At 39.8% G+C, this 5,111-nt stretch overlaps 1 pseudogene; it reads left to right on the plus strand.

Annotated features, from left to right (window-relative positions):
* The first annotated feature begins 4,583 nt into the window (after nt 1-4,583).
* Nucleotides 4,584-4,701, plus strand: LOC124712659 (annotated as a pseudogene).
* The last annotated feature ends 410 nt before the right edge of the window (nt 4,702-5,111 follow it).

Below are 5,111 nucleotides of genomic sequence, written 5' to 3' on the forward strand. Positions count from 1 at the left end.
ACTAATGAGTTGTTATTACATTTTGTAAATGTCCATTAAATCTTGCAGGTACCCAGGGAGTATCATAAATAAATTAAATGAATTAAAAACTACTAATGAACTACGAACCAAGTTTAAAAATATTAAATTAGTAAGCAAAAGAGAAAGAGACCTAGGGATTTCATACATGATACACTATTAAGAAACCATATCGCAATGTCGTCACATAAATGTTTACTCTCGGTAGTAGGATAAACTTCAGCACTACAAACAAGAACTCTCTTTTGGTATCCCATATCGTAAAAATTGGTTTAGAGTTGCTGACGTTCAGGATGAAATGCCTTTTCCTACATTCTTCTGGGTAATCCACTTTCCAATAGATAATAGTTGTAGAACAGCAAGGAAGTGTTTCATATTTAACTGTTTATTTGCATACACAATCACAAAATTGATCAATCTTAACAGTGGGATCACATCTTGATTTCACGATCAGAGGGAATAGTTTCTGTCCTACAGCGTTTTATATTGGCCAACTCGGTTTGCTATCGGTGATTACATTTTACGTATACCCAGAGCGTATCATAATCAATAGCGAAAATTAAAGTCTGAATGCGAACTTAGAATAAAAATCATGTATCAGAAAGAGAAAAAGTAAGATACGTAAGGATTTCATCCCGGAAAAATTATAGCTAAATGTGATAAATCGCAAATTTGATACACGTCAAAGTACCAAATTAATTTTCGAGAGCGTTTCTGCTTTGAGATAATTACACATAATGAAGAAGCTTGCACAGGACAGAGTAGCATGGAGAGCTGTATCAAAAAAGTCTCTGGACTGAAGACCACAACAACAACAGTTGTCTATTATAATTTGCAGCTTTACATTAGTATTTAGTATTCAACAACGCATTCCATGCAAAGTCAGGTAGGATATCATGTTGGGTTGGATCTACCTCTTATGCTATGAGACAAGGAGTGCAGAAATATATAAACACGTTGGGCAAAAGCAAGACATAAGTTTTAAAATATAAGTCAGCGAAATCAGAATGTGAAAAATAACAACTTCTGTAATATTAACTCTGTAATTTAAATTACGCCTTTGATGATATCTGCCTGTAAAATGGCAATGACCTTCGCTTTTCACACTAATCCCCTTGAAGTGTTCGTTGACAATTTCTAACAGTACTTTCTCTTAAGGACTAATAATCATTTGATTGCTTTGCAACAAGTAATTTTTTGTGTTCTCTGCAATCAGATACAACTGTTAGTTAAACCATTCCAAGAAATCTTCACCTCGGTACATCTGAAGCTCTGAACACTTGTTGTAGTAACTTCAGTATACATAGAAAGCAATACTACGCAGTTTTTGCACACGAATTTCGTTACTAACGCCCAGTTGCAGCAAGCGTTCGACGTCTTTGTAAGTGAACAGTGGTGGCTTTGTTTTTAAAAGACTGGATACTTATATATCATTTCGTCGCCACGTGTAACATTCGACTTTTGAATAAAAAGAAGGTTGGATTACTGATAGACGATTTCAGCAGTAAACCTGTCACTGATTTTGTCAACCTACGATGTATATACCGTTACTCCAGGCTGATTCTGGAGGCATAATGCACGGTTCAATGAGTGTGAAATAGTCTTCTGTTGATAAGATAGCCATCAGTGATTCTCATCAATGTGTGTTGAATTCTGGTGTTAAAACTACTATACAGAAACTGCCACGCAGTTTCTACTGGTAAAGAGCACGAGCTAGATTTACCAGCACAAAATGATAAACGTTTTATACCTCCAGATAAAGTGAATACCTTAGCTTAGGGTCATTATGATGATGATCCGACACGTATGGAAATATAAATTCTGATTTATACTCCAAAAGAAATTTGAATGTGATTTTTTGTTCATGTATAAGTGTGAAAAACATTAAATTTGACTTTCTGCCAACAGTTTGCTTGAGTTTCAGAAGGTTCTTCGAACTTACAGAAGACAATGCCGATGTGTCAAGATTCTGGATTACAGTTGAATTTCAGCTAACCTTACTTGGCTCTCACGAAGGGTCCTGTCTTTTTGATCAAAGCAGTAAAGGTCACTGGGTATCGTGTTGACTGGTGTTGTTGGGGATGTGGGGGACCATGAAGAGACAAAGCTATATGAGAAACAAATGTTATGAAGGATAGTTTGTGCGGAAATGAGGACATTATTAATATAGAATTTTGTGGTACAACTTAGTAGAAAATGATCTTACAGATGCTTTTAGGCTCTTACGGTTAACGAATTTATGCCACCTTGAGAAAGGACTTCGCACTGGCTTATAACAGAAATGTATTGTATGAGAATGTTGGATTCCGCATGATCAATGTGATTTTTTTTATCTGCAGCATGAATGAGGATTTACTTTTTTAGGGTTTTTTTGTAAGACATTTGAAGAAGATGAATGGTCAGGAGAATTAGCTTTTTTACATGCATTCTTACCTGGAGTGTAGAGTGAAGCTGTCCACGTCTCGCTAACTTTCATGGCTTCTTCATTTCTGTCACGGTTATCCCCATGTTTATACATTTCCGTGGCTTCTTTGTATAACTGTGGTTACAAGTTCGTCATTGTAAATAAAATGTTGGTTTCGGATTATTTCACTTCATGGATGGAGGGCATGCACTGGTACGGCTGATTTTTCTGTTTTCCCTATTCCTGAAATATGTCTGTGTTCTTTCAGAACTTACGCTTCTGTTCGTAATTCCGTTGTAGACATTATCTCATGCAGGTATGGGCTTGAAACATTTTCTTGGTTGTTCTAAACACTGGTCTAATATTATTTTTCTATAAAGGAAAATCGTGCTATCTTTTCAACACGCACGGTATATAAAATTCTACGTACGGCGATAAAGTCCACATTGACACTTCAAGAAGAAGCGTCAGTGCACGCCTGAAGGAACGCCAAACTCTTTGACTACCACCGAAAGAAAAAGAAAGCCGCTTATTTCAAAACAGGCGGTTTAGTGAGGTAAATATGGGAACAATTTTAACAGAAAAGGAGTGATGTGTGGACTGTAGGTTGCGACGTTTAAGAAAAATAGAAGAAGGCAGTGGTGGCTTCGTTTTACTCATATAATGTTCACCTGCCTATCCGTTACATGGCGGGTTTCATAAAACGCCCTACCCATCTAGTAGAAATGTCAGGTTCTATCAACATTGCAGTTTGGAAGGGTATGTATTTTCACTTTCCTAGCATCACTGACTTTGTTTTGTCTACCTCGAATCTTCAAAAATGTCCCGTAGATCTCGTCGCAATTGGCTCCTTCTCCATATAGGCGCAGGATTCGAAGGTCAAACAAGAAACTGTGCTAAACTGAACTGGCACTGTGGGGGAAAAATGGTTCAAATGGCTCTGAGCACTATGGTACTTAACTTCTGAGGTCATCAGTCCCCTAGAACTTACAACTACTTAAACCTAACTAACCTAAGGACATCACACACATCCATGCCCGAGGCAGGATTCGAACCTGCGACCGTAGCGGTCGCACGGTTCCAGACTGTAGCGCCTAGAACGGCTCGGCCACCCCGGCCGGCGCTGTGGGGGAAAATCCAGTTGTATTGGTACACTAGCTTATACATACGATCTTTGGATGGGCAATGTGCAGGCAACAGAAAGCTCAGTTGTAACAGTTGTGGAGCGACCGAGCTTGGAGGCACAGATGATAGTCATTCATTAGCAGCAGTACCGTACATACAGAGCTGATAGTCGGTCATGCCTAAAGTTATTGTGTAATGGCACACACTGTGTTTGAAGTGTTCTTTAATTGTGTCTGTTACTGCTAATGCTTGTGTGTTTAACGAAATAAATGTTGTACAGTAGAATCCGAGAATAACTAATTTCAATAGTATATTGGGCACCATCACTTACAATAATGAGTGAAGTTAAGAGTAGGAAAGAAGCATTTCCAATCTAAATCAACTAAAGAGTGTATTCGGTGCCCAGACGCATGGAATAGCCTTGCACATTGCTACGTAATGAAGTTATCAAAACACGGGATGATATTTGATTTGTCTTCATTAAAGTTTAGCGGCAATCAAGAAACGAAAGTAAGAGCCCGATTACTTTCATTCATTAAATTAAAATCCATTGAAGCTAACCGTGTACAGAGCACCACAGCAAGATACGGTCTAACGATTCACAGTATTTCAAGATGTTTAACACTTCACACGAACGTTCACCGAGGCGCTATTCAACACGAAACATAATTTTCGGTAACTCGTTGCACTATAGTGCCCAAAGTTCGTGCTGCACTTGTTCATTCCTGACATATAACTTGTAGTGAGTTGTTACACACAAATGTTTTCCGAGACACTTAATTGCGACGAATAATTATCGGCATCGTTTTCCAAATGACCGTTCCAACCTTTATTGCTTCGCTCGTACGCGGTAGAAGAATCTAATGAGTTACACTAAGAGTCTGGCGCTGGCTTATTTTGTGTGCGCTTCTGAGTGGTCCATCGTCTTCCACCACTACCAACTGAATGACAATGTTCTTCTTATTTACGTCTTTACTTTAATTAATAACTCCATAACGTTATTAGCGTTGTATCAGTGCAACTAATGTTGTCGGTAGCCAACGGCTTTGCCGCAGTGGTAACACCGGTTACCATCAGATCACCGTAGTTAAGCACTGTCGGGCTGGGCTAGCACTTGGGTGGGTGACCATCCGGTCTGCCGAGCGCTGTTGGCAAGCGGTGTGCACTCAACCCTTCTGAGGCAAACTGAGGAGCTACTTGATTGAGAAGTAGCGGCTTCGGTCTCGTAAAGTGACATACGGCCGGGAGAGCGGTGTGCTGACCACATGCCCCTCCATATCCGCATCCAGTGACGCCGGTGGTCTGAGGACGACGCGGCGGCCAGTCGGTACCTTTGGGCCTTCATGGCCTGTGCGGGAGGAGTTTATTTGTAATGTTGTCGGTATGGCTGGAACAGCACAGCTGTGTTCATATAATAAATATTAATTTACAACATTGTACTTCTTCCCGCCACGCTCAGTATGTGACTCCCGGCTGTCTATACCATTGGTTACCAACGTGGGGGTAATAGCCCCTTAGGGGTTAAATGAAATCTTCTGAGAGGTAAAAAGTAAACGATCCGATT

This window comes from Schistocerca piceifrons, chromosome 8, assembly GCF_021461385.2.
Source record: "Schistocerca piceifrons isolate TAMUIC-IGC-003096 chromosome 8, iqSchPice1.1, whole genome shotgun sequence".
In the NCBI taxonomy this organism is placed as follows: domain Eukaryota; kingdom Metazoa; phylum Arthropoda; class Insecta; order Orthoptera; family Acrididae; genus Schistocerca; species Schistocerca piceifrons.